This window comes from Mytilus edulis, chromosome 1 (genome assembly GCF_963676685.1).
Source record: "Mytilus edulis chromosome 1, xbMytEdul2.2, whole genome shotgun sequence".
NCBI lineage: Eukaryota > Metazoa > Mollusca > Bivalvia > Mytilida > Mytilidae > Mytilus > Mytilus edulis.
The window spans coordinates 47,995,824-48,019,988 of record NC_092344.1 but is presented as its reverse complement, the minus strand read 5'-3'; the positions used below and the strand labels follow the sequence as shown (position 1 = coordinate 48,019,988).

Sequence of the window (24,165 nt, the reverse complement as noted above, 5' to 3'; positions counted from 1 at the left end):
GTACATATAAAATTGACTAAGTCCGTATACGTTAGGTGCACGCAAGAGGAACGCTAAACAATCGTTAGACGCGCGTGCATAAGTTTGAAGTACGTCGAAAGGTATACGCTTGGTGAACGCTATAACTCCAGGAAATTTTGATGCAGCATAACAATTTTCATCTAGCTGTAGCGTTTGTCAAGCGTGTACCTGTTCGCTACACGCACGTAATACATACGTTACAAGCGCGTTGGAAAACGCTACAGATAAGTTTGAGACACTTTTAAAGCACGTTGTATACTTGGACTTTTACTTGGACGTATGCAGGGCGTGTTTGTAACAGACGCCTGTCGTAGTTTCAGCGCTCCGTGAACGTATAAAACGCACATGTGGCGTATCAAAAACGTGTTTTGACATTCAACGAGACTTGCTCTGGCATTTATATTGGCATATGGGCCGTGAATTTACAAGACCATATGTATCCAGATGTAGTACAAGGTACAGCAATGTAGCACTCCACAGTTACAAAATAAAATTAAAATTGAACCACCGAATGTTTAATCATCTTCTCTTCCTAGCTTTCTAATACATTAACCCAACTGTTTGTGTCATACAAATGTACATGTATGTAATCAATATCTTCCATAGATTTTCAAAAGTAAAAATGGGAAAAAATAATTCCTTGTTTGTGTATCCATGGCATCATTCTGTATTTATTTACCATAAAATATTGCAAAAAGGGGCATGAAAATGTCACATATTTCCCCCCAAAAAAACTAGAAGTTCAATACCCTTGAGTGATACCTTTTCTGAAACTGTAAACATTTATCTACCAAATGATCAAATAAAAATTAGATGTCTTTCGCCTCATTTTTTCGTACAATTTTATCAAAAAGTTTGTGCGACAAAAAAGTTGGAAAGAAACTTTACAATAATTGCCGGACCGATGTCTTGTATGGATTTTAAAAGTACGGACTGTCATACAGAAAACAGCGTATAATACATAAATAACACAATATTGATGTTCCTATAAACGCACTATGAATGCTATATTAATCCTCAGCTATAAAAAAATCGATTTTATTGTATACTAGCTCTCATATTTGAAAAATCGACAGGGGCCAAAATGCGAAACTTCACACCTTTCTGTGGAGTGCTTCCCAAACACCCAATAATTACATAACCCAGACACGAAGAAAGCACGAATAATCGTCCAAAGTACGACAGGGACACGTCTCAAACACGTTCAAAGGACGTTTTTCCTTCGTAGCGTGCACTTCATCTACGTTAGACAAGCGTCAGACATACGCCAACATACGTTACTTGAACGCCCAATAAACACTTATATATACGAATCTCGTACGCCCTAAGCACGATCAAAGCTCGTTATGCACACGATACAGATGTGATTGACAAGTTGAATGCGTCCAAAATAATAGCGTATTGACAGTGTACATGGTTTTTGACTACGCCCGGCGTACGTCGGTGCTATACGCTGATGTATGACGCCAGTATAACTATTTTTAACAGAATTCCTTGGTTCGGTTCAATGTATGGACGACCTGAATACCAAAACATAAATATATAAAAATAAAATTCTCTACGTTGTCCTTTTTCATTTTCCACTGGAACTTTGCTATTCTTCATCCCGTGTTTATGAATAAAACTTGTCGATTAGCCGCAATACCATTGGAGGGGCCATTTGGGGTTCATAATCTGTTGAGGAGCAATTATACTATTATGCTTCCCTTTTAAAATATCCCAGAATCCTCTAACCTTAATGTAAGAGTTCACACATTTATCAGGAAATTGTTTCAATTTCAGAGCGTTTACTTTTCTTTTGATAGATTCTTGGACCTTAGCTTTTCGCACACGATAAGTGTCAGATAAAATCTTACCAGTCTCACTATTACAGTCGTGGGTTTTGTCATGAACTCTTTTCAAGCGTTTACTTTGTCTTCTGTTTTTAATCAAAATGTCAGGTTTGTTGTCCGAAAACTTTTACAGTGACTCAAAACTGTATTGATATCCACAGACAATTTTATAGTGTGCTGATTTCCTTAAATTTATCTTTTAATCTTTGACTGTCCCTTTGGTATCTTTCGTCCCTCTTTTAATGTTGTTTGAACAATATTCCACTCAATCAGTATTTCCGTTTATTTTTCAAATAAAAACATGTTCTTTAGGATCGTTTTTTTTTAACGCGTGTTTGTGTTTATTTCGGTTCGTACTATGACATAATCACTATGTAGATCAAAAAAGCCATTTTCATCTATTAGAACACGTGTAACGTTGCGGCAAAGGGCTTCAGAAAGAAGAATGTTGTCGATTTCGGACATTTGGTTATTTAGAATAAGTGTATACACACCTGCACAAATGGGGAAGGCAATTGACAGCAAATAAGTCATTCGCATCCATAAACTGACGAATATATAAAAAAGAAGATGTGGTATGATTGCCAATGAGACAACTTTTCCCATTATAGGATGCTAATTCACACATGATATTAAAATTTGTAACGTTACAATTTTCAATGCATTTCCGTTAAAGTCACCCATTAGTTAAATTACACAACCAGAGTGGATTAACAATGAGAAGTTTTCAAGTAGTTCATACATGAGCATATCGGTTTGTTTGCCGGTCGATTCCATCATTTGGAAAATATGCAATTCCAATAGCTGTTTTTGTATTGCCTATTCCAGATAGAACCAACACACGTTCATGTTTAATTTTGGGGCCCTTTATAGCTTGTTGTTCGGTGTGAGCTAAGGCTCCGTGTTGAAGGCCGTACTTTAACCTATAATGGTTTACTTTTTAAATTGTTATTTGTATGGAGAGTTGTCTCATTGGCACTCACACCACATCTTCCTATATCTAATTATCGTTTTTACTATGAAGAAGGTTATCGTCAAGGACAGGAAGCTCTGATTTTATACAAAGACCTATACCCCCTTTATCTTTCTTTACCTGATAACCTGCATTAACCGATCGATGTATAAGCATGATCAAAGTTTGCGGGTTTATCATTTGTTTTTAAAAAGGTTTCGACCATTCCAAATATGCTTACGTCATGATTCGAGAGATGATTGTTAAATTCGTGTATTTTGCTGGTGGTACAGCGGATGTTTAAAAAGTCTATTTTACCATTTTTTTCCACGTTAATGTTTACGCTGTTCTTTCTTACAGACATTTCATTCACAAGAGCTTTCGCCATTTACCGTGCTCACTTGGCCGAAAACCTAAAACAACTTATAGGACTTAGCCTTTTGGCTTTTACCATTAAACTCGTGACAGGGGCCTCATGACGACATACAGTGGAAGTATGATTCCGCTAACTACAATACCAACATAAAGTACCGTTGTTGAACATATTCAAATCTTTGAGACCTTAATGGTTTGCTGTCAGCGAGATGGGGATGCATGCGACTACGAGTTTCGCCAGCTTTCTTCTAGAAAAATCGGAATTGCCATATCCTGATTTAGAGTGATATTGTTTTCTGGATTTCTGATACACATGGGGTCTCTCCATAGCCTCCTGTCTTTTTGATTTCTCCTTACTGGTTATGTCCAAATTCTTGGTAAGCTTGGATACTCCCTTCGTGTTCAAGTGAACCTACCCTCTGTTGTACAAAGACATGTCTATAGCAACACTTAGTAACCTAAAACTGAAATCATTGTCTACAAATAGTGTCGACAGATATACTTTGTATCTTGTGGTAGTGTCTGTGAAACCGTTAATTTTACCTCCACGAACACATATTGGTTCTATATCTTAGATAAAACTGCTCTTATTTATATCACGTATAAATAACTACCTATCAGCAAGTTACTAGCTTGTTTATTTGTTACTCAAGCATTGACGGATTTTAGTTTATTCTGAGACAGAATTACGGAGTAAACCGATTCCAAAATCCTCGTCTTCCTGTGCTGATATAGCGATGTTATGTTTTCCATTTTCCTTTCAACGCCGGTTTGTGTTCTTGGATGTGCTCGCTAACTCAGGACCAGTGACCCTAGCCTCCGACTTATTTAATAAGACACGAAGACGATTATTCCCGTTTATTTGTGTGCGTAATCTTAGACGCTACCTAATGTAGCAAGTCCATATTGTTTAATACAATAGAGTTAATTGAATATTCGATGCGTCTCATCGCAAACGAAATGTCCCTACAAACTGTTCAAACCCAGAAACATATCTTCTCATTCTTTTTAATTCCCCTGCATTTCTCATGGAACCAGTCAGGTCACCAGTCGCAACGAATCATGTCGCCATCTTCTGTTGAGTTGCAAATGCAACCTACCGCTTCGTTATCTTTACAGTATTTGTTGCTTTTCTGTATTTTTTCGGCCTTGACGAGTCAATGACACAATTATCTGACTTACCAACGCAATGACTCTGATATCATGTGAAGCTTTTACGGCTTCTTTAAGAACTGTCAGGCTATCGTCTAGGTCAATCGAGTCAACTATTGTACTTTAAATTTTCAAAAGCACACAATGTTATATAAATCAGCTTTTTAAAATTTGTATATTTTTACCCCTTGGGCTTTAAATCTTCATAAAACATAACCAAATATTGTCTAACCCATACATCGTACTCAAGACCTTTTGCAAATAGACCCACGAGTAATACTTCCACAAGGACGACTGGATACAAACTCTCCGTTAATGTAACATATTTAAACATTGTGTTTGGGGATCATAAAGGGTATATAAATAAAGACAACAGTAGTATACCGTATATAGTAATATATAAAGTATATTATAATAGTTGTGAGGCGTTCTAAACTAGATATTATGAAGCTTAAATGATTGTTTATCTAATCTAGAACAGATGGGAAGTAAAAAAATTATCCCATTCGAACTTGGTGTGCCTCCGGCCATCGGGATGATCTTACACTGACACACCGCGTCCTCATGGGATAACTATTACAGATTAGTCCTCGGGCGGACGATCAACTCATTTTCAATACTTCAGTGATACAATTTAATACGAAGCGTCCAAAGTCCAATTGCGATGAATCGTTCGCCTGGAGGTGTACACAAAGGTACTCTATACTATAGAGGCGTGAATAAATTTTATGCTGTAATTTGCTATATGAGTTTGTAAAGTAAATAGAAACCATATGCAAAATCAATCTTGTAGAGCAGATAGTAAAAATACACGTTCACTTACAGTACGTTTGAGAACTATATTCCAGAAACAAGAGTTTCCATAGAGAAAAGTCCAGTACAAATGCCAAAAAAAATTGAAATAATCCCTTCGAATATACAGGATTTCAGTATAAATGTATTAATATTAAAAAGTCAAAAAACAAAAACACCGAACTCCAAGGAAAATTCAAACGGAAAGTCCTTATCGAATGGCAAAATCAAAAGCTCAAACACATCAAACAAATTGATTTTTTTTTTAATATTTATTCATAAATTGTGTAGTCGCAAAGGTGGAAAAAATGTCGTAGTTAGTGGGTTCTTTTCTTTTTACTTATTTGCCATTAGTGCATTTTAAATATTTACAAAGAAATTTATTTCATATATTATTTTTTTCTCCATTTCACGAGAGTCTAACTTTCATAGTTAACAATATACGCAGAAGGTGGCTATGTTTAACATCTTTTAAAAAGTAAAATCACAAAAATACTGAACTTAGAGGAAGATCAATTGGGAAAGTCCATAATCACATGGCAAAATCAAATAACAAAACGCATCAAAAACGAATGGACAAAAACTGTCATATTCCTGACTTGGTACAGGCATTTTCAAATGTAGAAAATGGTGGATTAAACCTGGTTCTATAGCGCTAACCCTCTCACTTTAATGACAGTCTCATCAATTTCCGATATTTTTACATTGATGCGTTAAATAAACAGACACACTAAATATAATAGTCAAAATATGGGTACACCAGTCATCATCGTTTAACAATTTTAAAAGGAACAATTTAACAGAACACAAAAACATCTACTATCTACGAAAACATTTATTGATTTGAGTGTCTGACGTCAGAAAATTTTATACGTCACATAAATTTGTCGTTCAATGTACGTACAAACAATTTTAAAATTTTCATGGGAATGTTAGGATACAGGGTTAAAAAATCAAAAGTATGTAAGAATAAATTTAATAAATAGACAGAGATTTAAACTAGTCCAAAAGTTATATATAGAATTTATAAAAATCCAAAAATAGTTAATTCCACTACGCGATTGAATGATTTTGACGTTTGTGGTTCAACGTATATTGTAATTCATAATAGAAATATATCATAATGACATATAAATAGAACAATATCATACTGACGGGATCTTTTAAAGTACAGAGTCACGTTATAAGAACAAAAGAAATACAAAAAGTCGCAAATACAAAACAAACCACAAAAAATGAAAGGCGTGAAACCATTCAACAGTAAAAGTAATATTAATAATAGAACAAAGACAAATGAAAGAACTATAAAACACGTTGTTAAGATGATAAACAACATCAGTACGAAGAATCTATACATCAAGACCATCGTGTATTATTTGAGAAGTTGATACGGAATATTTATCAACAAGGTCTTGGTACCTTCCGATGAACTTTTTTAGAAAAAGAACGAGACGTTCTTTGACATAACCCTGTTTCATCAACTTTCTACTCAGACACTGGTGACGTATTACAAAGTCTGAGTAGGAGCTGCAAGCTCTCGAATATCGAATAAGTTGGGAAATATATATCCCATATGCAGGTGAAGTTGGTATATTGCTACTAAGGTGGGGGAAATTTATGATTTCAAAATTAAAATCGTCTCGTTTGTCATAGATTCTGGTACTGAGATGACTGTGTAAGTCAAATTCGAGATATAAGTATAAAAATGAGGCGGATGATGCCGTGTCTGTTGTTTCTTTAATCTCTAGTTCTGGGGGATATATTAATGGAACCCTATCAGAAATGTTCGGATTGTTTATGGAAAGAACATCATCAATATATCTGAAAGTGAAATTAAATAATCTGGCTTCTTTGATTCTCTTGTTTTTTACAAGTGTCTGGAGGAACTCCGATTCATATGAAAATAAGAAGAGGTCGGCAAGAAGAGGCGCACAGTTTGTTCCCATAGGAATGCCGACAATTTGTTGGAAAAGTCTACCTCCAAACTCAACAAATATGTTGTCGATAAGAAACTCCAGCATACTGACCACTTGTTCTTCTAGTCCGGCCGATCGGTGAAAAAATTGCTCAAATAATGAGGAAAGCACCAATTTTTGCATGATGGTACATTTTTGTGTACTGAGCAATATTAGCTATGGACCCACTCTGAAAATTCAATATGGCGGCTTATTTCAAGATGGCTGCCGTACGTTCTAAAATATTTTCCAGTATTGCATAAACCACAGTGGATTTGATGCTGGGTGCACAAAAACCAACATACTTGAATGACTTGGTGTACCTAGCAAGATTTTGTTTTGATATATTTTTGAAATACAAAATGGCGGCTATTTTCAAAATGGCCGCCTTGAAAAATAAGCAAATATTCATTATTGAGAATTGACTTGAATATAAGCATTTTATTGATGTATAGTGTCATTTGGTATCTGTCCCATTTCTGTCCTTTCTGATTTTGCCTTGCTTGTCATTTCATACACAAAGTAGTAGCTTTCATAAAAAGCTGCAGTAGTAGCTTTCATTAAAAGCTGCATTATTTGTTGTCTTGGGTCACACATAAAAGCTGTGATTTGGGATTTATCTGCCTTAAGATATTATTCAGTGCCTATCTTATCTCTTGGGTCGCAATATTTTGCAATTTGAGACATTAAACTGTGAATTGAGAATCAGTTAAACACATATCAGTAAAATGGCAGGAATTGAGGACAACAAGGACAAGAACATTGAAATTGCAGAAACTGAATCACTTGGGGATATGGAGAAACCCTCAGCTGAAGACGCTTTAACAGAGGACAGCTCAGAAATGACTATTAAACAATTGTACCAAGAATATTTAACAGAGAGAAAATCAAATGCTCAAAGAACAGCTGAGATTTAACGCAATATAAAACAGAGCAAAGCGCGAATATATAAAACATGTGTTGGTCTCATTACGTTTCAAGCTGAACAGAAAGAGGCAATGAATATTAAAAACAAACAGATGAAAGCAATATCTCAGCAACTTCAGCAGTTTGAAGACAGGATAGACAACAAGGCTAGTAATAATTACTTGGCGGAATTGATGATCAGACCAATAAGATATTCAATGTTGTGGTGGGACAAATAGACAAGCTAACGACAACCGAGGAAGGAGACACAGTTCTATTTAAAAGTGCATTTGAACAGCAGGGTACCTTCAAACAATTGGCATCTGTTGTAAATGAATCAGTGGACAATCGAAATAAAGAAGTTAATATTTCTGCAATGGACATACCATCTAAGCCAAAATTTGATCTTAGCCAGTACAACGCAAGTTTACCAAAAGTACACAACAAAATCCATGCCGTGGGTCTTTCCCCAATTGTAGTTCGCATGAATCATACACCGCGCCAACTCTGTCGAAGGTGTCTTCACCTTAAGTCAAACGTCCTATGTCAGGTCCCTTGGCCCTGCATGAGACAGTTCTAGTTATTCAACAACAATCTCCATTTAAGAACATACTATAAACCTCTAGTACTAATCAAGGATACCAGCAAAAGGCTTATGTGTCTTCTTACGCACACTAACCATCTACTATAAGTCAATAATATTTGGTTCAGATCAGCACACCATCACAGAAACAATTGGCTGCAAGTGGATTCTATCAAGTTTCGCCAATGCTGAATGCAGTGCCTACTTACGATATCATCCCCGTCGAGTCAATGGCAAATCCAACATTTAACACTCCAATTATGACAACCTCGTCCGCTTCTGGAGCTCTAATATGCTTCCCATAACAGCAAGTTGATTCCATTTACCGATCCAGGAAAGGGCAGAGGAAAGAAAAAGAGTGTTACCATACCTCTTCCTCAGACTCTTCACTGGAGACAGAATATACCCGATTACAAGAAAATCTGTGTGCAAGGGATCGCAGCCGAAGCCCACAGCTGCCAAAAAATGCAAAAACTCAATTGAAGAGGATCCATCACTTGGGAGGCGTTCATTTACCAATTTGAACGAACTGCCGGTAGAAGACAATGGAAAATCAGGAAAAATGTGTGTAGGCCCCAGATTGCCAGGCCGATGTTGGCTTTGAGTACGATCGCATGGTAAACACAGATGATGATTCCAAGGCCTTAAAAAAGCATTCATTTGGAGCAGCGCTTCAGCAAAAAAGACGATCAAACCAGATTGGAACCAAAACATTCCGTCGAGGATGTAAAGACAAAGATTCTTCAAGGCATGTAATAGAGAGGAATCCAGAAACATCTAACAAGGCGTTAAAACAATTGAAAACCTAAAAAGCAAACCAGATGGCGATATATGGATACAAAAAGTGCCAATTATGACCAGCGACAAGTCTACTTTGCTGATGGCGCAGTATCACCGACCGATAAAGAAAATATGAGCAGTCCTTTGGATTATGAGTTGCATAACCTCACACAAATTGTCACAAAACTAGCTGATGTTATGTTTTCAACTAATCAGCATAACTTTAGATTGGCCGATCAATATAATCGCGGTTCTTCTGATAAAAAAATCATGGAAGATCACCAGTTCAATGAAGGATCACCTGATCAATATAAACGTTGAAGATCCCTTGAGCAATACAATCGCGGTAAATCGGCAGATAGAAGTACACCCAAGCGTAATGCCTATCGATCAGCAACACCCCCACTAAGATAGAGATCATATGGTCCCTAAAGACAACGGTTATCATCTCCACGGACAAACTCCAGAAATCCAGAATATTTCAGACAACGGTCACCTTCACCAGGATACGGAGCAAATCAAAGTGTAACCCCAACAATGGAGCAAAGGGTCGGGCCAGTAGGACAACTCAGATTCCAAAGTCTATTGGCCATGAAACATCACCTTATCACAAAATCGAACAGAGGCCCACTGCCTCGCTCAAAATTGTCATCAGACGAACCATTTGAAAGAGCTTAGTAGTACGAGGTACTATACATGACCAGAATGTGAGCATGATTGTGGACACTGCTGCAATGATAACATTAGTAAATGAGAAATTAATTCCGGCAGAAAATGGAGATTTGGAGAACGTAACGCATGATTGTGGACACTGCTGCAATGATAACATTAGTAAATGAGAAATTAATTCCGGCAGAAAATGGAGATTTGGAGAACGTAACGCTACGTGGTTTGGGTTAACAGCTTGTTATTGGGGAGATTAAAAGGAACGACTCTCGACATTAATAGAGTAAACATTAACCATTAACAGACGATGTTATACTTAGGCTAGTTATTTTGGACACACTGATCGCAGTGATAAACCTGAGTACTCCCAGAATTATAATCAACAATAAAGTGATAAATGCGCCATTTGTTAATAGTGGAAACGAGATTTTAACTCAGCTAGTTTGCATAAAACGAACCATCACAGTTCCGACAAATTCAAACACGACTGTTACCATTAAAACTAATAAAAGTGCTGACCTGGAGTGCATTTTAAGACCATGCTCGCTGAAATGTTGCAAATTGGTTACGCACGTAGTTGGAAAAGGAAATAGGTGCCCCTTAACTATTTTAAATGATGGCAATTGTCTAATCCGCCTGAAGAAAGGTACACCTATTGATTACATAGAATAGTTTGACGATGTAGTGGGTACGGCAGAAGAAAACGCGATAAGTGACGTAAGACGTGGCATTGAAGAGAAACGAGACAAGGTGCCCTCGGCACTGCCTCAAAGAGCAGATGAGTTACCTACTATTCCACCACATTCAACCGACCTATATTAACGTCAATCGACTCGTTTCAACCTATTTCATTCCAGCCATTAAAACTGAAAGCGTTTAAAGAACAATTACAATAACATGTAACATATATATTGATTAACATTTTGAATTTCACTATTTGTTTTTATATATGCAGCTTTATTTGCAACTTATGTGTTATAGAAATACCCAAATTATTTGTTTTATACTTTAGAATTAATTGATAACAAATTCAAGAACATGAAGTTCATTTTTAAAGAATCAGTACTTTAATTTCCGAAATTATATAGAATACCTTTAGGACAATCTTGAATTTTATACCGTTTTTCTGCCATCTTGAAAATGGCAGCCATATTGGATTTTTCAGAGTGGGTCCATAGCTGAAATCAAAGGGTATATAACCAAGAACTACTATGTAAAGTTTCATGCTTTCCTCATCAAGTGAGCAATTCCGCTCTATATCTGCACCAATCGGCCGGACTATTCTGTGTAGCATATTTTACCTTTTTGTTTGTCACTATTTACGAAATATGCCTTATGAAATCCCAAAGTAATAAATTTATACCGTATGCTACCATTTTTATGTTGAAAGGCATTGTGGATTATTTCTTTTAGGCGATTTTTCAATTTCACATGGGGAATGGTGGTATACAGGGTTGAAAAATCAAAAGTTTTAACATAGCTAAAAGAAACAAAAAGAAACATGAAATCAAACAGACCTAGAAAAGTCCAATTGCACGTTGTCTATTCATATTTCTGTTTCTGTTTAAATTAGATATGTGACCGTCGGTAGTCTTTCTTCGGAGGTCATCTCGAGGGTTAATTAGATTGTGTCTAGACTAAAAACACACGAAATGCTGATATACATTATCGAGTCCATGCATTGTTAATTGATTATTTCAGACTTATCTAATTTGGATATACGTTTTAGTATGTCATAAATAAAATATTGAGAATATGAGTCAAATCAGAGAACATGAATTTGACAGCTTACAATGTATGTCCCTTTTATATATATTATATATATATTCATAATTAAAAAACAAAGTCAGAACTCCAAATTATATGCATGTCGACTTTAAAGCATCTTGAACTCAACAATTTCCTAAAAGTTTAACCTTAAATCATTTATTGTCTCCATATTTTTTGATTGATAAGAATGTAACCAATAGTACGATAAAACAAAAAGTAAAGTGAAACTTATTTTTTCAACTTAGATCACATTGACGACATCTTATTGACTAAGTTGGATAAAAGTATACCGGTGGTTCTTTTACTGTTCAAATCAATTTAAACAAACATATATTGCTTTAGATGGTACTTTTAATTGGGTTGACAGTCTTGACTTTTCAACTCATGACACTACAATCTTACCAAACAAAAGTTTTCCTATTCAATTGAACTGTCGTTTGAAAAAATATGATTAGATTGCTGCAATCCATATAAAACCCTTCTTCTTTCTATATTGTGAACGTTAACTATGCTAGATATACTTAATAGATGTTTAATAAAATGAATAAAGCTGTAAATTTTCTCCTTGACAATATTTATGTACGTTTGGCCATAAATTTTATCGCGGTTTAAGGTATTCCCATGGGCATCAATTGCGTCCTTTTAATAGCATACTTGGTCCTGTACTGTTATGAATCACTATTTATGGCCAAACTCACTAAAGATTGGTCTTAATTCCATTTAATGGGTAAATTCAACAAAACTTACCGGTATACTTTTCGTTAAATAATAAGGAATTCTCTAAATATACTGCCGAGATTAACCAAAATGAACCATTATGTTTATGCCTGTCCCAAATCAGGAGCCTGTAATTCAGTTGTTGTCGTTTGTTGTTGTATATCATATTAGTTTTTCGTTAACTGTTTTGTAAACAAAATCAGGCCTTTAGTCCTTTTCTCGTTTGTATAATTTTGTCATTTCGAAGCCTTTTATAGGAGACTATGCGTTAATGAGTTTTGCTCATTGTTGAATGCCGTACGGTGACTTATTGTTGTAAACTTCTATGTGATTTGGTCTCTGGTGGAGAGATGTCTCATTGGCAATCATATCATATCTTCTTATTTTTATATTAAATTTAAATAAATTAAATATAAACAGCAGTACATGTCCTTTTCTAGACTCAGATATTTTTAGTTTTAAGCGGGAAATTACTACAAGAGGGATGATTTTCGTTTTCTATTGTTAATTTTTCGGTGATGTTTCTTTGGTACCATCTTACGCTGTTGTATATTCCAACCCCTTCTATATGCCTGTGTCTATAGGGACGTTTTTGATTTTTCTAAATGTATGTTTTTTTGGTAAATTTTTAAGTCAGGGATTTCGTTACAGCAACTTAGTTTTAACCTTTACTAAATTATTTCATAGATACACATATTTGGTTTGGAATTTGTTTGTTCCTGTGGAAAACTTATCACAAACAGGATAACGCATCCCAATTGGTACGGTGATGTTGTTTCCTGAGTCTATAAACTTACGGCCTTCAACAATGAGCAAAGCCCATACCGCATAGTCAGCTATAAAAGGACCCGAAATGACAAATGTAAAACAATTCAAACGAAAAAACTAACGGCCTTATTTATCTACAAAAAAATGAACGAAAAACAAATATGTAACACATCAACAAACGACAACCATTGAATAACAGGCTCCTGACTTGGGACAGGCACATACATACAGAATGTAGCGGGGTTAAACATGTTAGCGGGATCCAAACCCTCCCCTAACCTGGTACAGTGGTGTAACAGTACATCATAAGAACGAACTACAAAAATCTGTTGAAAAAGGCTTAACTCATCAGATGAATACAAACAGAAATACTACTCATAGTGGACGTGGCCGGGTACTTGTATATCCCAACAAAAAAAGAAACTAAGTACAGATCTTAGAGTACTCGCAGTTACTGACAGCTAGTTCAAAGCCACTAACAACTAATTATTAAACAAATCATGCATCTAAGACTCAATTATCAATCCGTACACATCCAACATCCAATGGATTTAGTGTAGAGACGTCATAAACAATCAGGAAAAACATGACCTTGTGCAATGCCAAGATACAGGTAATTTAATTTACTGATAACAAAATCAATATTAATACCAATAAAAACAATATTCAATGATTATACAGTGTTGAATTGGTAACCTTTTAGAATAAGTTTATTTAAAGGATCGATAAGTTTACCGGGATCGTTTTAAATTTCCGTGCACAGTGAACAACATTTTATTAAAAATGAGGATGTGATATCCCGTTTGAAATAAGCTTTTACATGTACAACCAAACTACAAACCAAATCTTTAAATCTATGGAAGAATTTAGTAAAGGGTTTAAGTAATTTGTGGTAACGAAATCCCTGGCTTAATAATTTACCAGTAATACGTAGATTTCGTTCGTTAAAATCAAAAACGTCACAACAGGCACGGGCATAGTGAACGAGTTGTGAACTATAAACACCGTCAGATGGTTCCAAAGGAACATCACCATCCAAAAACGGAAAATTAACAATAGGGAACGAACAATCGTCCTTTTTGTTGTAAATTTTAATGTGAAGCTTCCCATGTAAAACCGAAATATCTAAATCAAGAAAGGACAGTTATAACCGTTTAAATTTGATTTATTTAAAGTAAGCTCCTTTGGGTAAATTTCGGCAGTATATTTAGAAAATTCTTTATTATTTAACGAAAAAATGTCATTAAGATAACGGTAAGAGTTGTTGAATTTATCAATTAAATGCAATTTAGACGGGTCTTTACTGAGTTTGGTCATAAACTGTGATTTATAACAGTACAAAAATAAGTATGTTATTAAAGGGGCGCAATTAGTGCCTATTGGGATACATACAACCTGTCGATAAACTTTGTTGCCGAAACGGACATAAATATTATCATAGAGAAAAATTATAAGCTTTAATCATCTCATCACACCTCCAGTAAGTATATCTAGCATATTTACCTTTCTCATTAGAGAAAATGGCTTTAAAATAGTTGCAGCAAATATATTTGCATTCAGATTTACCAAACGACTATTAAGGAACAGGTTAAAAGCACCGAAAGATTAGTTGTAGAATACTTACTAGAGGCCGAGATGAAACGATATTTTATTGTGTTTCTTTGTAGTTTAGGTAACAAATACATAGTAGGGACCTTCAAATGTTCTACAGAAGCCTTAAGCTGTGATGTGGTTATGATATGTTTATTTACTATATGACCATCTGTGGAGCGCACGGACTTGTATGTAGATTAATTGAAAATTTCATTCTTAAGAACGTCCGGGTAGTATTTACGAAACACCACCACCATGGCGTATTATGTACTCTTTTATTTATTTCTGAATTATTTTCAAAATGCGATATTCTATTATCTACAACATTCATACATTCATACATTCATACATTCAAATAAGAATCAAGAGATTTTTTATCAGATTGTTTCCGGTTTCACTATTTTTTACAAAACGAGGAAAGAGCATCTTTGGTGACCTGACGACACTGTTTCCAATCTAATTTAGATGGAAGACGATATTTTGGTCCTTTTTTCAAAAAGTTTTAAAACTCTTTGTCATGGACGATTTTGAGGTCCCCCGTAATAAAATGGCCATAGGGAACATATCTAAACTTCGACGATTCACAGTTTCAAGTTAAAGGAGTACTACATTGACCTCTGATGAACTTGTCTGTTCTTTAAATAAACTTATTTTAAAAGGTTAACAATTCAACACTGTAATAGGATCTTGAATATTATTTTTATCGGTATGAATATTGATTTTGTTATCAGTAGATTAAAACTAAACTAAATTTTATTGTTATACACATATGTCAATCAATCTGTCAATACCTATACTGTATTTGAAAAATGCACATAGTCATTTTTTTCACTGACTGTGAATGAAGTCTCTACACTTAGACCGTGTTCACATTGACCTAAACTCGGTGTTGTGTAAGTGTAACTCACACGTAAAATAAACATAATTGCGTTCCAATTGATAAAACTCAATGTTTACATGTAGTGTAAACATGTTTTGTCTATATGCAGTCGATACTCGATGAAGGCCTTGTCGAATCGACTTGACTTGCACAGAAATGATTGCCATTGATTTTACTCAAACATTGATTCACTCATAAGTGCATTACTTAAAAAGTGTGAGGTAAATGTATTGTTTGTCTAGTACATGTATCTCGGATTCGTTAAATTACCCTTAAAACTAAAAAAAAAAACATTACCCCCTCCATTTGCCAAATACTCCTTGGAGAAGAAATACCATTTGAAACAAACAGAAAAGATAGGAATATAGTGATCCCTAGTATATCATTCCTTCTTCACCTTCAATCTCTGTACCGATGTAATGCATTGGCTTTATGCGATAAAAATATATATTCTTCGCCTGTAAGCACGCTGCAACAGTCTACGTTTTCTAATGATTAATCGAGACATCTTTATTATTTTTAAACTACTGAAAATCATCAAAATGACTTTCATAAAGAAGCAATCACTTAACTTAAAAAAAGGGGGGGGGGTATTTTGTTAATTTACCTGAGCCAGAAATTTTTCCGCGCAAACGTTTTATTCCGGTTTTTTTCGATGCTGGTAATCAATTTTTTTTTCAACATTTAACACTATAATGTATGGGGAAACTCTTGATTTAGATATTTTTGTATCATCTGTAGGACTTTTTTTTATCCAATTGGGGTTCGGAACATTTCCATCGATCCCCCCCCCCCCCCCCCCCCCCCCCCAAACCGATTTGAAGTCAAATGGTCGTTCCCTTACTGCCAGAAAACTTTGCATTCGGTTCTACGTAATGAACATTTAAATGACATAGAGTTTACAAGTGTGAACAAATCTTATGTACAGGTAATTAAACAATGTGTATAGATGTGAACAAATTTAATGTGAAACCAATGTCCAGTAAATTAACCTAATTGTATACAAGTTTACTATACATGGCGTTTGAATGTGAACACGGCCTAAATCATTTGGATGTTGGATGTGAACTTATTCGTATTCAAGCATTAGTTTTCTCGTTTGAATTGTTTTACATTTGTCATTTCGGGGCCTTTAATAGTTTACGATGTGGTATGAATTGCTTATTTTTGAAGTCTGTACGGTGACATATAGTTGCTTACTTCTATGTCATTTGGTCTCTGCTGGAGAGATTTTTTTATTAGCAATCGTATCACATCTTCCTATCTTAATTTTATCCTCAAAAATATCAAACGTCATTGAAAGGTCTTAAAATAACAGTAATAAAACATTTGTGATATAACATAATGTTATATTGTACTGGAAAATGTTAATAAATGAATGTATTGCACATTGTTTATGTCTGCATTTGTCTGACTTATTTTTAACGTATATATCTTTAAATATTAACTATTATGCATTTATTTAAATGGATATTTGAGGGTACCAATCCCTCTAGCAAATGATACCTTGAAGAAATGCAATTACCTTACTGTTGATACATAAACGATCAAAAGTCTTTTGATTTTGGTTAAAAGGTCAATCAACTAGTGAAGTGGCTCCAATTATGTAGAATTGACTACAAAAAGGGGAAAATAGCACATTCAAAACATGCAACATGCTTATTAATCATCACTCGAAAATTCACTAGTAATTTAACAGTAAAGCCCTAGAACAAAAAATCATTTAAGCCTCTGTTCCACGAACAATGTAATTTACAGAATATAGTTTACCTTATGTGTGCTATTTAATGTAGATGAACATCGGCAAAAATTCAGGATTCTTTATATCAATTCTAATTAACCGGACCATGATCCTTCTTGTTGTCCACAAAAGTACGCATCATTGAAAAAATGTACTGCCATACTGATAGCCATATACTAAGAACGCCTTTCCGAACAGGTAGACGGAATTTCTGGACGAGGGCATTAGGTACTGCAATGCCATACGGTTAAAAACATAACATCAAAGGTGTAGTAAATTTATCAAGTCCAGCATGCTGTGGTGTTAATGTAATGAGTTTATTCTACACTAGCTTAAGATCCAAGCGTGTAATCATGGTCGAAAACATTACCATCGTCCAAATGTAAATCTGAACCACTATACGAAGAAAATCGGAAATTCCTTCCAATTCAGTTTTCAAATAAAGGAATAGATGCTAGCAACTTCTGCAACGTTCTTCAACACAAAGAAGTAACATTTGAAATTCCGCCTAAATTTCAAAATCAGTCTGTTCCTATTGTCTCCTATAGCTACACTAAAACCATTGCACCTGAGATATTCAACTATAAAAAAGATAACAAGATCTTCAAAAAGCCCTCTGATATGTGACTGTTCCTACTATTCATATATTTACATGCCCTCTGGATATGTAATTACTGGTAATTTAAATATAATTCAACCTGAACACCTCCGGAAGGTGATATATCATTGTCCAAAATTTAGATAACCACAACACATCAATTGGAACCATAACTTTAAAATACAAATTGATTCCGTTGCGAAGTACGCCAGAACATGGGCAAAACGAGAAAATGTGAACTAGGTAGTCTGTCAGAATGGGTTCAAACAATTAGGTCGTTGATACAGCGTAAAATTCACAAGTTGAAAACAAACCTATTTAAGGGGGTAGACCTTGGTTCAGGGAGATAACTCTTTAAATCAGTTAAGCGTTTGTAAAAGTCAAGTTCATCAATGTTTTTTAAGCATTTACCTGAAACAGATTAAAAATAATCTATGTAACCTAGAAGCTTAGAATATGTTTTTGAAAATGGTTGACACAAACGTATGGATGATTTTAAGAGTTATTTCCCTTAACCTAGGTCTACCTCCTTAATGTTGAACCTTAATCTGTTTCAGAGACAACGAGGCTGTGAACTGTTTGAAGTCTCTTCATGGCAAACTTGTTGTTGTTTCGGCGGACAAACACTTGTGTAATCCTACATACAAAAACGTAACATTTAATGAGATTTTGGGAAATCACAAGTCCTTCGTGGCCTCTGTGCATATCTGAGGACTTACCTGGTTTGTATAGGATATCTAAACTTCACAAAGCTCCGTACAAACAACAGTACATTACCGCCTCAACTTCATGTTCTACCAAGGAAATGAATGTTAGATTGACCAAAATTTTGTCCGCAGTGAGAGAGAGAAGTACTGTGACACTGTTTATTTCCGTAGTTGCATTACCCATATGTGGATTTTAACAAAGTCTGAGAAAATGTATATCTTGTTCGTTCTCTCAAATAAATTCCATCAAAACCTTCGATTTTTTTCACCCTTTACACCACCATACAACACGAAAAAAGGGGCAATGACATAAAATCTGACAAATCAAACGTTATTATCCAACCAAACGAGTGATAAAAACTGTTATACTTCTGACTTGTCGAAGAAAATGGAAATTTAAACCTGGTTTAACAGCTAGCTAAACTTCCCACCTGTATGAAGGGTGTTTATACATGTTATAGTTCCGTTATATTTAAAAAAAAACCAAATGGGTGAGCAACCCAAACAGATATAAAAGGTTAATGTGTCAATAATTGGGATCCAGCAGCCAAAACTGTGTAGGTATGCATTCCAGAAATACAACCCAACGGCCTAAAAAATTTAAACCGAAATTCAAATAAATCTAACAAAAGTCGCCAACAAAAACGTTTTTGTAGTTGATAGTAAAGTGACAAAGACGCCGAAAAAAAGTTTTGTAATTAATAGTACATACATAAGATAGTATACACTTTATTCATCAAGTAAAAATTAAGTAAATATAAATACAAGGGTTAACAAAATGGAAACAACACTATAACAAACTTTTGTGTCGATATCGCACCTCAGGAACGCTCAGAGTCAAAAACCTGATAGCGGGATACAAATATACCGAGTTACGTCAAAGTCAGACGACCAAAACAAAAATAATAGCACGAAGACAAATAAATGCAAAACGTTAAAATATATAAAAACATACACAACTTCCGCACCTAGAGTCTATAACTCAAGACCATCTTATACCATTTCTGAAGTAGACACTCATCATTTATCTGTTAGGTATTGGTACTTTCAGATGTACTAGACGTTCTTTGTAAAACCATTGCTAACTATTATGTTGCTTAGACAAAGATGACGTTTTACAAAGTCTTCAAACTCTTGAGTTGAGAAATGTATACTACATACGCGGGGGGAGTAGAAATATTGCTGCTAAGGTGAGAAAAATTTCAAATTTCAAAACTGAAATTGTGTCAACGATACAATACTGAGATGACCGCTGTTGTCAAAATCGAGATTAATGTCCAGAAATGAGGCAGAGGAAGCTGTATCTGTGGTTACTTTAATCTCTAGTTCAGGCGGAATTATTAATGGAGCCCTATCAGAAAACTTTGGATTGTAAATGAAAAAAAACATAATCAATATACCTGTATGTTTAATTAAATGATCTAGCTTCTATGATCATCTTACTTTTTTCAAGCGTCTGAAGGAACTCCGGTTCATATGAAAATATGAAAAGATCGATCAGGAGAAGTGCATAGTTGGTTCCCACAGGAATGACGAGAATATGCTCAAAAATTCTATCTCCACATTCAACAAAAATTTTGTCAATGACAAGTTTCAGCATACTGATCACTTGTACTTCGGTGTAGCATGTTTTATTTTCGGGCTCATTTTGATCAATTATGCAGAATTATATAAAAAAACAAAATTATTGTAGCGAATAGTACTATTTTTATCGAGTAAGCATTAGAGTTCGGAATTTTTTTTTAAATAATATTTAATAATTTGATAATCGCTTCTGAGATTGAATGTTTTGTCAAGTGATTAAATGGTTTTCCTATGTCGACTGACGGATTGTTATTGTGTTTTGTTTACATTTAATGGCTAAACTTCTAAAATACACAACGAAACATTGATACCTGCAGCTACATGTTTGCATGACATATTATCTGTAAATAATCCAGGTTTTTATAAAGCATACGAGTGAAAGGAGTAAGAGCAATAAGGCCCTTATTTGGCCCAAGTATTAGAGGAAATTGAAAAGTAAAAAAAAAAGTAATATCACAAAAATACTAAACTCCGAAAATTCAAAACGGAAAGTCCCTAATTAAATGGCAAAATCAAAAGCTCGAACACACCAAACGAATGAATAACAACCGTCATATTCCTTACTTGGTACAGGCACTTTCTTATGAAGAATATTATGGTGGATTAACCCTGATTTCATAGCTAGCTAAACCTCTCACTGGTATGACAGTCGCATCAAATTCCATTATATTAACAACGATGCGTGAACAAAACAAACAGACATCATAGGCAAACATGTCACAAATAGGGGTACAGCTGACAATACTGTGTTATTATCTTAATCACTATAAAAACAAACAAATATGTAACGAAGAAGCACAAAAAGACAAATTGCTATTTGGATTGACAGTTGTCTCATTGGCACTCACACCACATCTTCCTATATCTATATTGACAAAGCACATTAGCAAACAATACAAAATCTTAAATGTGTCACAGCTACACTAAGATTCAAGATGTTCAGAAAATAAAAACAAATTTAACATTTAACGAATAACCATGGCAACAAACCATGACGAAATTTTTATTTTTTGTAAAATTTCTTGAATTTTATTATTTTACATCAGCTTTAAAGTATATAATAGATTGTAAAAGTTTGTGAGCAACTATAAACCAACCATACATTTGATGAGATCATGTAAATAGTTATAACGAAGCTTCACATACATTATTTTATTTTTTCTGCGCTTTGCACGAAATTTTCACAAAGGAAATGACAAGGAAATACTGCACAAAGTTTCTTCATTTTCATGAAAACGGTGAACATAATGACGTAAATATGACGTCATAGCATAAAACATCTCATTTGAATTATTAATATTTTTTTCATTTTTAAGCATTTCCAAACATAATGTGCAAATTAATAAAAAAATCAAAAACTTTATTTCCTTTGCCCGATCTTAATGACTGGTTCTTACTGATGGTTATAGTTATTCTATTTAAAAAGCGTGTTGATTATTATAGGTTTCATAACGAATGAGAAAGGGATGTCGCTTGGTCTCAACTCGAGTCATTTAATTTCAATATAATAATAAACGAGCCTTGTGCGAGTTTATAATTACTATTCAAATTAAATAACGGGAGTTAATATCAAGCGATATCCAACTATGACGAGTTGTTCAACCTATTTCTCTTATGGTAAAAATTCTGATTGTGTTAAATTAAAAATGCCGTGAATCGTTGATTTAGTCTTTTGCAGTGGCACATCAGACATTTAAAAAAAATGTACGGTTCAGAATGTAGTAAAATTGACAAAAAAAAAAAGATTTTCAGATTCAAAGTATAGGTGCTTTGTATATTATTGAACACAAAACATATCTCCGTTGCCATGGGTGAAATGTACATCGTCTTAATCTTTGAAATTCATCATTGACCTAACGAATAGCCAATGAAAATATCGCGATCTCGTCTCATGATGCTTGATAACCAAATCAAGTTATACTCATTCTTCGTATCATATTTTCGTATCACACTACAAGCAGTGTAATTCGAGAAATATATTTCCATGCGAGAAATAGATAACAGACTACAACCATAAGAAAAAGGGGTTTATTAAAAACGGTTACTGGTGGTTTTGAATGCACTTTTGTATATGTATATTTATCTAGTACATAATGAATATACCGAAACGAAACTCTCTTTCAAGTTATTAGTTACATTTTATTTGTAATAATAATGAAAAGAGTGTTTTTGAATATTGACATACCGGAGACTGTATTTGATGGCGACTTCTCGATTAACAAACGCCCTTATTTATAAAGTACACAATTGTTTTATTGTATTGGTGCTTATTAATTTCTAACTGCATAGTAAACAAATTCTCATTGAAAGCTTAAATATGATATGCAGTTTTACTTAAAAACATGATGCATGACTCTACGACGCATATCATGCGAAGCGTTACAAATCACATGTGTAATTAGTTTAACAAATGACATCGCATATAAGAATTGGATATGGTACATTATTATAATATATCTAATGACTATATTCAAAGAAATCTACAGGGCATGTGCAGTATCAAATAATTTTCACATCAAATATTTCAAAATATAACGTTAAACTTTTTTCAAAATATAAAAAACCAAGGTAAAGAGTATTTCACAAATTCTTCAGTACGAAATTTAAACATTATTTAACTGAATTTAGAAGAAATTAAAGAAACCAAAAGAAAGTAGTAGCCGATCACAAATTTTTAAATGATCAATTTACTTTCAATCAAATTATTTGTTTTGCCAGTGGGGGGGGGGGGGGGGGGGTGGGGTAAGGAAAATGCATCTTTAAAAAAAAAAGAAAATCGCCATTGATGTGTAAAAGGCTTTTTCTTGTGAAACTGAAGAAAAGAAATAAAAATAACGATTAAGCATTGTGAGGTGCAAATTTTGCACATGTATAGTTTCAACGCTATGTTGTTAATTTTTTTTGCTACAAAACCAACCTAAAATACATTTTATCATGTGCAAAAATATATTTGATTTTGATAGTATCCATTGGACAAAATTTTAACGGCGATGCTTGATAAATAATGATGACAATATCATAGGTCTGTGAAACAAATTGCTAAACATCAAAAGGGAATTTGATTTTCTCGTGATTGCAAAAAGTCATCAAGACAATTTACTATTACTGGTTGAGACTTAATAAGCTGAATGTACCTAAGTGTATGGTATCTAAACATTACACCATTATAACAGTAAATGTAGAAAAATAATTCCGAAAAATATATATTATTTTGCTGCTAAAGCTGCATCACCATTACCAAACATTGAAACGAAACCAAAGTCCACAATAAGAAAGAAATGTAATAGATCTTGATCATCAAAATTTGACCTAAAGATTTTCCGTCTAAAGTTCATTAACCAATAATAACATCCTGCTTAAAATGCAGCAAACTGAAACTCGTTGTATGAATTTATAATGTTAAAATCACTCTCGTTAAGTTACATAAATTCTACGGTTGCTGCTAACTGTTTTAATTTATCGTTAAGAAAAGGAAAAACATCATTGCTAAAATAGAATACTTTGAAGAGGTCTTCAATAATAAAAAGGGTAAGACAATTTCATTCTACCTTTACAAAATTTAACTCAAACTTGATACATGTACAATTAGCTTATCACTGCAGATATTTAGTGTGTACATCACCCGAAATCAGATAAGCATGTAACTTATATAAGATAAATATTTAAAGTTCCACCAAATAATTACTAACAAAGAAATTTCCATCTGTCAAATCGACGACCGTGCAAATCAGTAACCAATAATAACATCAAACCTAAAATGCAGTCAACTTAAACTCGTTGTATAAATTTATAA

The 24,165-nt window shown here is 34.1% G+C and overlaps 1 protein-coding gene across 1 annotated transcript in view; it reads right to left on the bottom strand.

Annotated features, from left to right (window-relative positions):
- The window catches only part of LOC139484313 (uncharacterized), a 458,860-nt gene that overhangs the window by 4,869 nt on the left and 429,826 nt on the right, over positions 1-24,165 (bottom strand). The window lies entirely within an intron of this gene.